The following is a 17,917-nucleotide window of genomic DNA, read 5'->3' as shown; positions in this document are numbered from 1 at the left end:
TATGTATTTAAATAAAAAGCAAGATATACATATATATATATATGTATATATATATATATATATGAGATGTTCAATTTCATGTATACTGTCTTCTGTCATACTATGTATGCAAAAATTCCCATTTTATTTGGTACATTGTTAGGTTCAGAATAAACATTGATTTTTAAAAAGAAAATGGGACTTATGGCAACTTAAGTTAAGACTTGATTTTTATTTTTATTTATTTATTTTTTTGTTTTTGCAAGGACATAGGGTTAAATAAGAAGGTCACACAGCTAGATGATTAAGAGTCTGAGGATGGATTTGAATTCAGGTCTTCCTGACTCTAGGGCTGGTGCTCTATCTACTGCTTGACCTAATTGCCTCTTAAGAGTTAATTTTTTAAAAAATAAATTTGAGTGTTTGCTTCAATTCTCTATGAGAGAGACCTGAAGCTTATGTGACTGAAAGTTAAGGTTTTGCCTGCCAGAACTCTTCCAAGAGAGAGCTCAAGGCCAGTTCAATATTAAAGTTGTTTTAATTTTCATCTTTCCTTGAGAGCAAAGACTGTTTAACTTTTTCTATTTCTCTGCAATTTGTATAGTGCTTGTCATATAGTAAGCACTTAGTAAACGATTATTCATCTTTTCATTTATGAGGATAGGCATTTTAAGATCTACTTTGTTTCTTCCATATGAATTATTAAGATGTATGAATTATTAAGTCAATACCTTCAATAAGCACTGAGTAGTCCCTGTAACATCTGGTAAATGTAAGTTTTGATGAAATCAGTAGACTCATCTTCAAATGAGCATCTGAAGACCTTTGCCTTCAGTAGGGGATTCCACTTACACTTGGTCCTTGGTACTTTACAGAATCAATGAAAAACAACTTTTATAAAATATTCTATACCTCACTTGATGTTACAAATAATTGAACAGTTATATCTATGGTTGTATTTACCAAGGAATCTTGTATGATTTTAATATAATATGAGAAATGGCTTTGTGGAAGAAAATTTTGAAGGCTGTGTTTTGCTCTACTGAATCAAATTTTTTTGTTTTTATTTTTGTCATCAGCAAACAATAAACACAATAGGATATTGACTTGCTGTATTTTTGGTAAAGAGCATTTTTTCATATTAGTGTTCTTTTGAGAACTACCTGTTCATCTTTGATCATTTATCAACTGGGGAATGACTCTTGTTCTTTTATATTTGATCTTTTTTTATATAGTCTATATATTAGACCTATATCTGAGAAACTTGCTGTAAAAATTTTGCCTAGTTAATTTATTCCTTGAAATTTTTAGCTCCATTTATTTGTACAAAATTTTTAAAATTTTGTTATCAAAATCATCCATTTTATCTTCTAAAATCTTCTTAATCCTACATTCTTTTCTTATAATTACAAAAGATATTTTTTCTTTTTCCTTTAACTTGTTTAGGATGTGACCTTTTATATCTAAGTCCTGTATCCATTTTTAGCATATTATAGTATATAGTGTGAGATGCTGGCCTAAATCTAATTTCTACAAACTGTTTTACAGTTTTTTTGTTGTTTTTATTTTTAGACTTTTAAAAAGTGTTTTATTGATGCCTATTATTTTTATATCAGTTATTTCTAGGTCCATTCCACTGTCCTGCCCTCTGTCCTATAGAATCCTTCATTGTAACAAAGAAAAAACAATTAAACAAAACTACCTGATAATCACCATATTTCACTACATTCTCCTTTAGTATGTCTCCACTCCCCACCTTGATCCCCAGTCCTCTGCTTCTGTCAAAGGGAACATAAAAGTATGTTCCTGGATCTGTTCCCTAGGACCATTTCTTTTTTGTTTTCCCAGTCACTCACAACTGAGGTTCCTTCTTGTGATTTTTCTCCCTTCTATTGTCACAGTGATTATTACATTTATATACCAGCTTCTTTTTACCCCATCCAGTAGGCACCCAATTTGTTATTATTAGCACAGAGTCCTGCTGCTTATTTTTTTGTTGTTGTCTTTGAATTTATTGGGGTATGTGTCTTAACAGAAGGATTTATTGTGTCAAAAGTATGAACAGTAATGCCATATTTTTGCAAAATTCCATATAATCAAAATGGATGGATCAATTCACTGTTTTACCAACAGTGTATGAATGCTCCTTTCTAACCACAACTCCAACACTGACTATCCTCATCTTTATTTTCTTGATCAATTTTCAGGGTGAGAGTGAAAACTCAGAATTGTTTTAATTTACATTTCTCATTATTATTGACTTGGAGCAAGTTTCCAAATGTCAATGCAATTTATAATTTGCAATTCTTTCAAAAAACCATTCATATCTTTTGACCACTTATCTATTGAGGATTGGCTCTTGTTGGTTCTTTTTTTGTTTCCTTGCATGTCAAGGTAGTACTGGGAAGACAACTGGCACTTCATAAATTCTTCCTGTTGATTCATTTCAGAAAATGTTTTTGAAAATAATTGTGATGGGGTGACTAGGTGGTGCAGTGGATAGAGCACTGGCCTTGGAGTCAGGAGTACCTGAGTTCAAATCTGGCCTCAGACACTTAATAATTACCTAGCTGTGTGGCCTTGGGCAAGCCACTTAACCCCCTTGCCTTGCAAAAACTAAAAAAAAAAAAAAAAAAAAGGAAAGTAATTGTGATATTCATTTATATAGAGAGAAATCTATCAGGGCCTGTGAAACTAGGTATGAAAGTACTATTATCCTCACTGAAATTGAATATTCTCTCTTTTGCTCCCCTTTAAAAAGCAAGTTGAATCTTATTTCAAGACAATTCTCTTTCCTTAATTTAGGAAACTGGTAGAGTTTGATAGTCTTGCACATGGAGTCCCAAATTTCATGCCTGTGGGTACTTGGATTCATCAGGTGTTATCTTTCTGAGTTTATCCACACAAAGCAAAATGAGTGTGAGAAACCAGAGACTCCAACTGATAGCAGCTGCAATCCAACCATCTTCATTCATTTCATGCTTACAGCACTGGGCAGCCTTAGAACAGAAATCCAGATTGGAGCACTGTGCTATGAATGCTGAGTCTGACAGAGAAGAAGTAACGGATGAGGAGTTGTGTGTTTCTGCTAAGCAAGTTGTGAGGAAGGAGGCAGATAGGAGGACGAGGCTGATGGGACTGTAGATTGCAGAGGGCAGCTGCTTCATGGTGGACATGGGAGGCACCTGTCTAGACTGCCCTTGTAAAGCTTGTCCTTTGGAAACCTTGAAAATGACTCTCTGCTTTCCAGTTTTTCTAGAAATTTTTGTAAAATAGTGAGTTTCAATTCTATAGTAAGGGTCTGTGGTTTTACTGAATATTTGTATTCTTTGACTTATGTATGTTGTGTTCCTAATGTGTGACATTTTAATTTTTTAGCAAGTACCAAATTTGATAATTACTATTTTGTAGTATAGTTGGAAATCTGGTATTACTAAGCACCTTGAAAATCCCCTTTAACCTACTCTCTTAACTGTGAATTTTATCCATATTTCTACTTTATACTATATTTAAATATTTAAAATTTTAAATAGTGATTAAAATTGCTGATATATAATGTGTTTTTCCTATTTTCTCTCTTTTGATTAAATCTATTTTAGCTTTAACTTTGTCATTGAAATCCAATAACAAGGACAAAAGTCAAGATAATTAGCAATGGCCTGGGATACAGTGGATGAACTTGGCATTTTCCATGTCTGACCAAACTTGAAATGTTCCACACCATCTGCTTCAGCCACCTTTATGGCTGTTGTAATAAATTGTCCCTATATGCCCATTCTGCCAGGAGAAGTCTTCACATACTTTTACTAGATAACCCTTAACTCATTGACAGATTTGAGACCTGTTGATACCCTCAACCTGGTTTGGTCCATCTGCTATCTTTCCAAGATTGTTTACTGGGGTATGTTTTCTGACTGGTTCTAGTTGAATATTATTATTTTTTTCAAGCTCTTTAGAACAATCATTTGGTTTGATTAGTATATCACTAAATAATTAAATTAATTTAGGCATGATGACATTTTTCATATTGGCACCACTTAGTTGTGAGTAATTAATATCTCCATTTATTTAGATATTTTTAGATCTATTTATTAGATCTGTATTTCTGTAAAGAATGTTTTATATCTTTCACATGATTAATATAGATCTATTTTTAGAATGTTTTTTATACACACACACACACACACACACACACACATATATATATATATATATATAGCTTATATTAGATTGCTTTTTGTCAGAATTGGGGGGGGTAGGGAAGGGAGAGGGGAGATAAATGTAAAACTCAAAACCTTGCAAAAAAACTATGTTGAAAACTACCATTGCATGTTCTTTGGAAAAAGTAAACAAACAAACAAATAAATGCTTTTATTTTTTTTAAAGCATGTTTTATAATTCAAATCTGACCTGCAGCAAGTCACTCAACTTCTGTTTGCCTCAATGCCCTCATCTGTAAGATGGGGATAAAAATAGCACCTAACTTTCAGGGTTGTTGTGAAGATCAATGAGATAATAATTGTAGAACACTAGCTCAGTACCTGGCATATGATGAGTGTTATGTAAATATTATCATTATTATTATTATTATCATTATCATCATCATCACATTTCCTATGTTTATCTTGTTATATGGACTTCTAAATATACTATACATTTTGTGGTTATTTTTGAATAGAATTTCACTTTTTCTCTGGATTTTATAGAAATACACAGAAAATGTGCATAATTTTGTGGCTTTATTTCTTCCTATTTTGGTTAAGTTAATTTTTCAGTTCATTTTTTAGTTGATTTACTAGGTTTTTCCTATATAGCATATCATATTGGTGTAAAGTGATGATTTTGTACCCTTTTGCTTCTGCTAATTCCCTCAATTAAATTTTCCTATCTTATTTCTATAACTAGTCTTTCTATCATTATTTCAATTAATACAGGTGATAATTAGGGTCATTTCTGTTTTACTCCTTATCTTTCTGTATAGGCCTATAGTTTATTCCTCTTATAAAAACAGGGCATCTTGTTCAAATTCCAAAAGTACATTTGCCTAAAAGATATTTTACAGGGAAGCTAGGTGGTGGAGTAGATAGAACACCAGCCCTGGAGTCAGGAGGACCTGAGTTCAAATCTAGCCTCAGACACTTAATAATTGCCTAGCTGTGTGACCTTGGGCAAGTCATTCTTAACCCCATTGCCTTAAATAAATTTAAAAAAGACTATTTTACACATAAGCTAAGAGGTCAGAAGAAGCAATACAAGGATACTCTCTCTCTGAAGAATTTTGGTATTGATTATGAGACATGAGACACATGACATAGGACCATCCAACATGGGATGCCCACTTCAAAGAAGATGCTGTGTTTTATGAGCCAAGCAGAATTGCAGTAGCTCAAAAGAAACATGAGATGTGCAAATTTAAAGACATCTCTACTCCAAAAGTTCATATGGACTATTTGTGCTCAACATATTATAAGAGCCTTCTGAGTTCGTATTGGTCACATTGGGACACTATACCTTGACTCCAATACAGTTATGTTATTTTGGTCCTCTTTGACAACAAAGGACAACAACCAACCAACCAGTTACACAAAATTCTGGCTCTGAATTTTAGAGATAATTCTTAAGGCAAATACCATTTATTCCTATCTTTTTTAGTATCCTGAATTCCTGTTTGGGATGCAAACAACAAATTATGTCAGTGGTGGAGGTGGCTTAGTCCTTGACACATTCAGGGTCTATTGTATGCCCTAGGTTCAGTGTTTCTGGAAATTACGACAACTCAAAAAGTCAAGATCAGGGGACCCCTTAACAATGCTAACAGTAAAAAGACATCACTTCCTAGATACATTCCATGCCAATTACTAACTCATGATTATGATCATCTGTTGGGTGTGCATTGACTACCAGTAGGGTTCTGACAGTGATTGGATCTATGGTTGCTAATCCAGTTTAACTCCAGGTATGCAATGGGATGTAGTGAAATACATAGGAGCAATTTATTATTAGAAGTTATGACACAGGTCTTTGGGTACACATATGACTCCATAGGGAGCACATGGCCAAGACAATTTCAAACTTTCTCAGTCTAAAACTATTATCTAATTATGGTTCAAAATTCATTTTAACTCCTATCATATTTTGGGATCATTAGCCTAGGTACCCTAAATGAACTTAGTAAAACTGTAAAGGAACTAAGTGCAACTGGAGAAGAAGATATTTTTGAAACCCTATAATTTGCCATGCAAATTATTTTGGAACAAGACTGAAAAGGACTTGGTGAAGGTGACAGTGGTCCTATTTCCCTTAGACACTAATATCCTTGTGCTCCCCATTTGCCATAACATAATATTAGTTGGGGAGTTCATTAGAGTGTTATATGAAATAAGAGAGAGAAATGACATGAGGTATTGCAGAGTGAAGTAAAAGGTAGATCTGTCCAATTCATGCCCTGGTAGGCAATATTGTATGTCTTTTATTTTTGGCAAAGAAAAATCTAACCAGAGCAGTGAAGCTTAGAAGAAGAAGTAATGCTATGCTGCTAGGCAACACAGAAATTAGAGAAGAAAGAGTAGAGAGAAGAAAATAGAAATAGCCTAAGTCTATGTCTAAGAAAAGTCTCAAAGGGGGGGGGGGAGAGAGAGAGAGAGAGAGAGAGAGAGAGAGAGAGAGAGAGAGAGAGAGAGAGAGAGAGAGTGTCCCAAGTTGGTTAACTATTATTGATAGGGAGTTTACTTTCCTCTTCTAGGAAGTCTACCATTAATGCAATTTGGATTAAATGATGATACAGATTATAGCTCACAATTACTCAGAGAGAATAATGATCCTGGGCCCTCACTGAATGTCTAACATCAAGTCTGTAGTGAGAATGTCAAATAATGTCTAACATCAGGTCTGTAGTGAGAATGTTAAATTGCATGGCAATCCTTTTTTCTCTACTCTTTCTTTGAGGAAATATTTCCTTCCTCCCATAGGAAGTGATGAACTAGACAGGTAAGCAGAAGGGTTCTATTGTTTCCTAAAGTATTGTCTACTTTAATTTGTCTTCACAATTCCTTAAAGTTGGGTTTGTTAAAGAACTCTTGAGACCATCAAATAAAGTTTAGTTCACAGTCCCCAGAGCCTCATTAAGAGTGTTGACCTAGAGGGGAAGGCAGAGATGTCTCATTATCTCTCAAGTAATTAAAAACTTTTAAATAATGCAGATCAATAGTAGCACTTGTAATAAGCCCCACAGAGGTGGCTTCAATTAGAGCTTGAGAGTAACAGATTGTCATGGGCTTCCTAGAAGCCACTAAATGACAACAGGGGAAATGATACTAATAATAATAATTCCATCATGTTGGATTAATTTAGTGCATTTCCCTATGGTGCTCAAATGCTTTTGGGTAATTAACAAATTTTTTTTTCTCAGAAGATTGGTCTTAAAAAGTTTTTTGGAGGTCCATCTTGAATGGGTTGTTTAGAGTGAACATTAATTTCATTATTTTGAAAAGTCAAAATTCAATCTAGTCACATTATTTCTGCATGAACTTTTTTAGTCAGATTTTGACCCATTATATTTTAATGTGTGTTAAAATTAAAGTGAGTTTGTAAATGGATATTGAGAAGAAGCAACATGACATAATGAAAGAAGTGCTAGATCTGTTATAGGATAACTACGGGACTTGATAACTATGTGTCCTTGACCAAATTACTTACCCTCTCTAAGTTTCTCTCATTAAAAAGCAAACAAACAAAAAACCTGGGTTAATGATATTTGGATAGTTCTTGTACAACTTTTATCAGATTGTTTGCCATCAGGAGGAGGGGGGAGGGAATGAAGGTTGGTAGAAAAATATAGAATTCATTATGAGGAATATGGGGGTTAGTTTACATTACAAAGACTGGGGTCTGCCTGTTTTGTTGCCTATGGGCAGGTATATAAATTAAGACAAATGACTTAGCCTAAATCTTAACAAAATTTGGGATTAGGTCAGGTTTGCCCCACTTAGTTCTAAATTAACCTAGGGTCTGTGACATTCTCCTTTGAGCATACTCAAGGAGGTAGCTGTGTACTATACTCATTAGTATAATAAGTAGGGTGGGAAAAATGTATGGGGAGGAATGTAACAAATAAATTTGTGACCCCAGCTAACGATTGACACAAAGAGGAAGGAACCAAGTCTTTCAAAGTACATGTAAGATTCCTTGCCCCCCTCCCCTTAAAAGAGAGATATGCTGTTTATTAACATATCTTGAGAAAAACATTTTTTTTAATTGCTCTGGACTAAGTATTCACAAGCCATTTATAAAAATTTGGGCGCTCACCCTCAATATTATGTAAATCTCTTTTTCTGGTATTTTCCTGGAAGAATACAAGAAAATAATGTGTGCAGATGGCTTGATTTCAAGTCCACTTTCTTGGTGTTCTCTGCAGGAGGAAATATCTCTGGGTGGTGGGGTGGTGGCCAGAGTTGCCCTGCCTGGCTGAGAAATCTTCCAGGCAGAGATCTAATCCAAAGGACTGGTCAGAGGATTAGAGGATAATAGGGTGCTCCGAAGGGAGGGAGGGGGATTTGGGGTCCCTCACCAGGAATTTTGCCAAAGATACTTAAAAGCCTACCATGGGGAAGATTGCTAGCAGACTTGGGGGACAAGGGAGCATTGTGGTCAGTAGCTGGAAGCCAAGGAAGCCAGAGACTGGAAATTGGAAGGAAGAAAGCAAGCTGATTGGATCCAGTCTGGTGTATGAGTGAGTTTGAATGTTCCTGGGGTATGTGTGTGTTTCATGTGTTCTGTGCTCCAAACTGTCTAGGGGAGGCCTGGTCTTGGGGTATGTCTGGGTCTGGGGGGAAGAGCTGGAAGTTGGACTGAGGAGTTTTGAAAGGTGCGGGGAGGAGGAAATAGGTCTGCAGCATCCCCCCTTGTGGATCTCAGTCCCTCCCTCGATGGGCCAGCTTGGTGCTGGTGTGTGGAGTTAAAGAGAGAAGAGGGGGGACTCTTAAAGAGAAAAAGTGGTTCAAGGAGAGTTTAAGAGAACGTTTAGGGGAAAGATTGAGAAGTTATAGGAGGGAATATTTCTTATTCTTACGAATGTCTTGGAAAGACCCCATGTTTTCTCCCTGGGTTGGGGGGAGGGGGTGGTGGGTTGAACACGTGGTGGTCTTGAGCCCATCTGCCATCTTGTTAAGACTTGAACTCTGAGTTCAGCTGAAGAGTGCTCTGCCCATGGGTGGGTGGGGGGACTTAAAGTGCTTAAGCCTTAAAGGAAAGAGACTCCATCACAGGTATGATTTGTGATTGGGAAAGGAAGAAAATATAAAATCCTTAAGAGACACATTTATTGCAAGGAAATCATGTTTAATGAATGTCTCTGCTCTGACCACATGGCCAAAAAGTGATGACTCTAACTCTGTTTTTAAGGTTGACCCCTTTCTGAACTAGAGTTTTGGGAAGCACTCTGAGGATTTTTAAAGAGGGTTATTAATTTTGTTACATTCTGACAAAATTTGTGCAGAATGAGAGGAATTAAATAATCTAGATTATTAAAGTGGTTTAGGATTTTTAAATTCTATCATAACACCTTTGAGTTAAAGGAAAGTGGTATTGTGTTACTAAGAAGAAAAATACATAATTATGTTATCAAGGATATTTATTGATTTCTTTTAGGAAAAAGTTCTAATTCATTTTAATGTTAAGTCTAATAATGATAATAATTGTATTTTTATGGTGGATGGAGTTTTTGGAATGTGAGTGCTGGATTCTCTGTATAAGGTTCTCTAAAGCTTTTATCAAACTAAACTGTTGGGAAGTTTGGATGTATAGTTGATAGCAAACTAGATGAATTGAGGCATCATCTAATAATTTAGTCCTTTGCCATCAAATTAATCATGGCATAAATAAGAATTGCATTGGGGTTTTAAATGTATCATATATATGAGATTAGATTCTTGGAGGACCTGGGTACAACTGATGTGGGGGGGCTCTGTCTGATGACTGAACAAATAGCAATTGTGTAGTTCCACTGTAAGGTAACTTATTGATGAGTAATATGTATTTATCAATTATGTAATAGTCTTTTGTAATTACAGTGATTTTATATTCTTTCTTGTGAACATATGAGCTATTTGGATACTATAATGTTAAAGCCTGGAGTTAATATGTGATTGCTTTGAAGGGGTAATAAAGGGTTCATATATAATGCAGTAATGGAAAGATATCTAGCAATTTGTGTGGTATTTTTATTTTTTTGGTTTATGCAAGATAATGGGGTTAAGTAACTTGCCCAAGGGCACACAGCTAGGTAATTATTAAGTGACTGAGGCCAAATTTGAACTCAGGACCTCCTGACTCCAGTCCTGAGTTGCCCCTGTTTGCTTTTGTGTTTTTTTTAAATTTTTTTGTGTGTGATATTCTTACTGCTGTTTTGTTAAACTGGAATTAAAAATACATGTTGGGAAATTTAAAGTCATCTTGGTCTAATGGTTTGACAGAACTCTGAAAGTAATGATTTGTATAATAAGGATGGCTAGTAATTAAACAAGTTTATGTAAAGAAGTTTACATTTACATATACAAACTGGGACTATTTGGAATATACATATATACATATATGTATGTGTATTCCAAAGCTATGGTTGATTGCTTTGAAGTAAAAACACCTATGTAATATGAGAAAGATAAACACAAGAAAGATAATTTGAGATTTTTCTGTGTAGCTTAACAGTGAGAATTTAGGAAATGATAGGTCAAAGGAGGTATTTATTTGTTGTAAAATACAACAGGCTAGAAGGAGGCTTCTCTAGGCAAGGAGAATCTGATATATCATCTTTATATAGAGATAGAGTAGATATTATTTCAGACAAAGGGATGTGGGTCTGGAGATCAGAAGCCTTGAGTAAGAGGTAGGACATGAGGCCTATAGGGCCAGTCATAGTATTCCTCATAGCTTTAAGTAGGGGATTCATTAATTGGGACCCCATTAAGACTATTATTGGAATTTAATGAGTTAGACTCACTTGAAATTCTAGTTAGGTAAAACAACTATTTTAGATCATGAGACTTTTAATCATTTTTCTCTTTTATATCAGATACCAGGATGGTCAGCAAAAAGGAAGTGTTACCAGGTCAATGTGTTCTTGGAGCCAAGGAAGCCAATGGGCTGAAGATTTCAGGTGACAGAGATATACAATTGAAGGGGCAGCTTTTCAGTGGAGCCTGAGTTTGGAGTCTTTTGACTTGACTTCCCCAAAATGATATTTGAGGGGCAGCTAGGTGGCACAGTAGATAGAGCACTGGTCCTGGAATCAGGAGGACCTGAGTTCAGATTTGACCTTAGACACTTAATTGCCTAGCTATGTGACCTTGGGCAAGTCACTTAATCCCATTGCCATAAATAAAATTTTAAAAAAAATGACATTTGATTAATATCTCACCTGGTAGAATAAATCTGGCCCTAAGATTTTGACTACCCACATGACTTCTGCCTGGATGCTGACATTTAATAATTATATCTATAAAGGAATTTTTGATCTTTATAGGAACTAAGTAAACCAGAAAAAGAAGTTTTAGGTCAAATGGATTTAATAGCCAGATAGGTTAGGTGTGTGGCTCTGACACCTGCTGACAGTGGCATGTTTAGATAGGAATTAAGATTCCTTAATTGTTATGTTAGAGGAGATATTTAGGTAAGAAGAAGAAGAAGAAGAAGAATGGGAAACTTAGGATAATTACAGTTTCAAGGTCTAATTTAAGGAAAGGAATGTGAGTCAGATAACTAGATCAGAAAAAGGGAAATCTATGGTATGTTTGGAAATATTTTGGGGAAAAATTCATTTTGGTTAAGGGTGTTTGAGTCATTATAATGAGAGCAAAAGGTTAAGCATTGTATAAGATACAAGTTTAAGTTAATGTAATTCTCAGTGGAGTTTACTCATGTAGTGAAGCAGTTATGGAAGTTTATTGTGTTGAAGTGAAATATATATGTCAATATGACAGTGAGTAAGGCAAAATGTAAATTGTAATAAGGTCTAGAATTTCATTGTCTTGTGAAGAAAGTGTATGTTTTGATCTAAGTAAATGTTAAGTAGTTTCTTCACCAGAAGAGGTCACAAATCACCTGAGCTGGAGAGGACTTTTTAGGAACAGATTCAGAAGATATAGAAGGGCATGGGATGTCTCCAGAGAAGAAGAGTAAAGAGAAGAGACACTGGTACAGTTCATCTCACCATCTCTTGCCTATGTGTACATTGTTTAGTCAGAGGATCTGCCCCTTTTGATATCTGTAACTTCTCTTTGATTCTGTAAGTATGACACCCCTTCCCTCTCCTTGTAGATAATGAAGGTTTTGATGAAAAGGAGGAGGAAAGGCAGGATGAAGATGTCCTCCATCCAGAGAAAAGGTGGTCGAGATTGGTGGGTGGCATGATTATATCCTACATGAGTCTGTATATTATCCTATCTAGGGAGAGTCCTATCTCTGATTTAGAGAACAGTGTATTAGTAATGGTGGGAGGAGAATCTAGTTGACAGAAGTCATTACTCAGTCTTTTGGTGTGGCTAACTGTTGGGTTTGTGGTGGTCCACAGTTTGAGACTGGCCTTGGGTGCCAGTCCTGAGTCTGGCCTAGATTCTCAGTTCCTAGTCAGAAGTGCATTGTGGCACAGGATTCTGGTCCAGAGGAGAGAAGCACTAGTGGCATATGACTGAGTCAGTTCAGGGTGACTACTGTCTATACCAGTCTGGCCAGGATATTTCCTTGGGGAGTAGCAAATGTCTGTGGACTTATGTCTGGAAATAGGGTACACATATTCTGGACTATACAATTTATAGAGATGAGTGGACTGAGATTTATGTGAGATGTAATGATGGTATGGTACTTGGATCCCTTGTCATTATGGTAAAGAAAGTTGTGATTACCACTGCATATATTACCCATCTACCAAGGGTTGGTCAAGGAGTTGTTATCTAGACATGTGGGCCTGCTACCTGGATGCTGGATGGAGTTAGGGCTATGGAAACCCAATTTATATCCTGATTAGATTCTAAGCTGTGATTGGAATTAGACAGCTAGGGCCTTGTACTTGCTGACTGGCTAAGCCATGCAAACAAGAGAAAGAGTTATTCAACATAGAGTTGTATTAGATGATCTGCTGATTGGAGAAGGTGGAGTTTGGTAAATTGAATCTATCAAGGGCTGCCTAAAAATAGATGACAATAGACAAGTAGTAAAAGAAATAAGCAGGGACATCAGAAAGTTGTCATGTGCTCCTGCATAAACCTGGAAAATAAGATAATGAGGAAGTAAAAATCTTGATAGAAAATCAGTAGTCATGTCAATAACAAGGACTGTGATTTAGAAAGAAATCGCTAATAAGGTATGGAACCCAAATTCTTATTATAAAAGAAAAGGTGGAATTGTTTCTTTTCTTTTTTTTTTTTTTTTCAAGGCAAATTGGGTTAAATGGCTTGCCCAAGGCCACACAGCTAGGTTAATTATTAAGTGTCTGAGGCCAGATTTGAACTCAGGTGCTCCTGACTCCAGGGCCGGTGCTCTATCCACTGTGTCACCTAGCTGCCCCCAAAAGGGGGAATTGTGACAAATATGAGGGTGTTTGGGTTCTGGAGGAATGTGAAGGGAGAATTGTTAGTTTATATTACAAAGACTGGGGTCTGCTTACATTGTTGTCTATGGACAAGTATATGAGTTAAGACAAAAGATTTAGCCTCAATCTGATCAAAACCTGAGATTAGATCAGGTCTGTGTCACCTAGTTCTGAGTTAACCCAGGGTCTTTGACCTTCTCCTTTACCCATGCTCAAGGAGATAGTATAACGAGCAGGGCAGGGAAAATGTATGGGGAAGAATAAAACAGTTATATTTGTGACTCCAACCAATGATTGGCACAAAGGGGCAGGAACAAAGCCTTTCAAACTGCGTATAAGACCTAGCATTTATGGGATTCAGTGCCTCCCTCCCCTTGAAAGAGGTATACCATTTATTAAGATGTCTTAATAAAAAACCATTTTAATCACTCTGGACTAAGTATTCATGAGCTATTTATAACACTCATAAACTTGCAAGTGGATGAATGTTAAAAACTACCTTTGTATATAATTTGAAAAATTAAATAAAATTTCAATGAAAAATATTTGGACTGCTTATTGCCTGGGGTTTTTGTAAGGAAAATTTTTGTAAACCATTATTCACTAAAGTATGGGGGCAGCTGGGTGGTTCAGTGGACAGTGCACTAGTCCTGGAGTTAAGAGGACCTGAATTAAAATCTGGCTACAGATATTTAATAATCACCTAGCTGTGTGACCTTGGGCAAGTCACTTAATCCCGTTGCCTTGCAAAACAAAACAAAAAACCTAAAGTATGACGTATAATTACCATCTATTTCATCTATTACTGGGGGAAAATGGTATTGTAAAATTTAAATCACATTTGTAATGTGAGCTATTGTTGCTGTTATATCTTAGTGTCTTCCCTGATTCCTTCCTTATTTGTTGTGCATCATATTTTCACTTAATAAGAATTCTCCCACCCTCTTAGCCAGGCCTTTATTATATATTTTAACCTCCTTGAAAATATCTTTAAAATCATTTAGAAAAGAAATCCTTTGTGTTTTAGTGCACAATTAAAACAGCCTGTCATGGTAGAGAGAATGCCAGACCTGGAGTCAGGAAGATCTGGATTAAAATCACACTACCTTGTCTCCTGGCAAGGATTTGGTAAATCCTTGCCTCCAGGCACAAGACAAGCCTCTAAGCACAAAATAATAAATTCTTGCCCTAGCCAGAAAGAATTAAGTCTTTGAGCTAACACACCTACTCCCATTCCATTGTTCAGAGTTACCAAAACCTGCCTATACTCAGATCCCATTGCCTACCTAACAGAAACTACTGGAAGACACTAAAGTGACCCCTTGGAATATGCAGTCTATGTGTTACCCACTCCTTAATCCCTCCCTAGCACTACCCTAACTTCCTTTGCCTCTTTCTCAGAACCTACCCTATATAAACTCTGACTTACCCCTGTTGGCTGCTACTGTTTTTAGCCAGTTGAAATACCCTTGCACTTGTCCCTACTTTCTTTACTTTGCTACTTATCCCCTGCAGACTGCTACTGCTGATCAGATCAACTATTGTTTACTAGAACTGTTTACTTTTCTAAATCTAGTCCCTATTTATAACTGTGCAGTTGCCTTTACTTTGCTTTATTTGTTAAGATTTCCCTAAGAAAGCTAGCCTATATTACTTGTGAATTTCTTTACTTGTTTAGCTATAACATTATGTAAATAATTTTTTTTGACCCTAATACCTTTGGGTCAAGAGTCAGTCTTTCTATGAATTCATTCACATTCTCAAACTCTAAATTAGAACATCCAAGATTTCATCTTAATTTGACCTTCTGAAAGCTTAGGCAAAAATGATAAGCTATGATCTACAATTAGCAGAGGCAACACAGATCTTTAATAAAGTGATATTAGGCTTCAGATGATAGCAACAAAAGATCCATTTATCAGTTCTCACTTGCCCTTGTTATTTGCAAAAATTTTCTTAGCTCTCTAGATTTTCTTGGGGAATGACAAATCTCTATTTGTCACATTCCTTTATCTAAATATCTTGTTTCCATTTCTATTCTTTTTCCATTTAGAGCTGTTTTTGCCCTTTTTAGTGTCTGTGACCCTTTTCACCTAAAATTTAGAATCATAGAATCTCAAAATTGGAAGGAATCTCAGAGAACATTTAGTTGAACGCAGCCTATAGATAACTTTTGCTTTAAGACCCAGTGAACTCACCATGTGTTTGCTTGTGTTCTATTTCCACATGTGGTCAAATGTTAAATTCAACATTTCCATGCATAAGGAATGGTACTGCACACTAGGAATTATAAAGTAGAAAAGAAACAGAGGAAAGTAGTTCTCACTCTAAAGAAGCACACATTTTCTTAAGGGTGTGGGGATGCCAATAAGTAAATACAAAATAGCTTGAGAAGAGAAAGAAAAAACAATAACAATGGAAGGACAAGGAAAGGCTTCTTGTGGAATGTGGCATCTAAATTGGACTTGAAGGAAGCTAAGGATTCTAAGAAATGCATTAGGAGATTTCAAGAATAGGAAGCAGTTTATATAAAGCACAGAGTCAGGAGATAGAATGTCTAGTTAGGGTTAGATAGATTGATTTGGCTGGAACACATTGGATAACAGTGGGGGTGGGGATATGAAATATATCTAGTTAGGTTGGTTGAAGGGAGAACCTGCAGAATTTCAAAGGTCAGAGTACAGAGGTTTTTTGGTCATTTGTTTTTTAAATAAGAGTGATATTCAACTTTGATAGACTTAGCTCTTCTCAGTAGTACAATGATAATTCTAAAAGATTTGTGATAGAAAATGCCATCCACATCCAGAGAAAGAACTATGAAGTTTGAATACAGATCAAAGCATACTATTTTCACTTTTTCTTAATTTGTTTTTTGTTTTTTTCCCCTTTCTCTTGCTTTTTCTTTTTGTTCTGATTCTTTTTTCACAGCATGACTAATATGGAAATATGTGTAACATGATTGTGCATGTATAGCCTATATCAGATTGCTTGCTAGCTTAGGGTGGGCAGAAGGAAGGATAGGAGGGAGAAAATAACAAAATGAATATTGAAAACCCTTTTTTCATAAAATTGGAAAAATCAATAAATAAAGGAAGAAGAAATGATATGGAAACACTATTTTTTGATCAGCGTCCTATGTTTTAGGAATATTATTTTGGCAACTTGTATAAGAGTATGGATCAGAGAGGGGTAAGACTGAAGCAGGGAGAACAATGAGATGGCTAATACAGTAGTCATCTATTTCAGACAAAGTAATGGAGATCTGAACAGGTGAGTGGAAAGAGTAGGGAATTAGGCAAAAGATATTGTAGAGAAAAGGTTTGGTAACTCAATTGGGAATTGAGAGATAATGGACTCAGAGTCCATTTACATGAGTCCAAATACATGAGATGTAGTTTTCTGAATATGGTCAATGAAGGTATTTGTTTTGTTTGACTATTCATGTTTATAATTAGAGGGTTTTTTCCTTGTTTTCTCAAGGAAGTAGGGGTTGGGAGGGAGAATAAGGAAGAAGGTAGACCTTTTAAAAATAAAATCAAATTTTATTAAAAAAACTTGGAAAGTGTTGGATGTTGAGGATGGGGGAGATGGAAGAGTCTAGGTTGATTCTAAAATAATAAACCTGAATAATTGGAAAGATAGCGATGCTCTCAAAAAGAATGGGGAATTTTGGAGGAGAAATGGGTTTAGGAGGTAAATCATGAGGTTAGCTTTGGACATATTAAGTTTCAGACATTGATGGTACAAATAGGAAATGTCAGGAAGGGAGCTGGTGACTTGGACTTGGAGTTTGGAAGAAAGATTAGAAATGGATATACCAATTTGATAGTCACCTGCAAAGAGATGATAATTAAACTCATGGGAGTTGGTGAGATTACTGAATGGAAAGGTGTAAAGACAGAAAATAATATGACTTGGGTCAGGACTAGGAGGGACATCTAAATTAAGGAGGAAGGATATAAATGATGAACCTTCAGAGGACATTGAGAAGAAGTCAGATAAACAGGGATAGAACCTGAGAGAGAAAAAGTTTGCAGAAGCCATAGGAGAAGAGTATTTAGGAAAAGTGAGTGGTTAACAATGTCAAAAGCTTCAGCAAGAACTAGAAGGAAGAAAACTAGGAACTGTAGTTGATTAGGGATTGTAATGGATAAAATGATGGACTCAAAAATCTGAGTTACTATCCTACCTCAGACACTGTCTTGCTAACTGTATGATCCTGAACAAGTTACTTAAAGTCTCTATACATCAGCTCTTCACCTATGACCTCAAGGTCCCTTCCAGTTTTAAATTCATGATCCTATTAACCTATGAAGTAGCTACCAGGTTAAGCAGTTAGATCTTTGGTAAGCATGGAGA

This window comes from Macrotis lagotis, chromosome 8 (genome assembly GCF_037893015.1).
Source record: "Macrotis lagotis isolate mMagLag1 chromosome 8, bilby.v1.9.chrom.fasta, whole genome shotgun sequence".
Taxonomy (NCBI): Eukaryota; Metazoa; Chordata; class Mammalia; order Peramelemorphia; family Peramelidae; genus Macrotis; species Macrotis lagotis.
The sequence above is the reverse complement of the archived record's forward strand: the minus strand, read 5'-3'. Positions refer to the sequence as shown.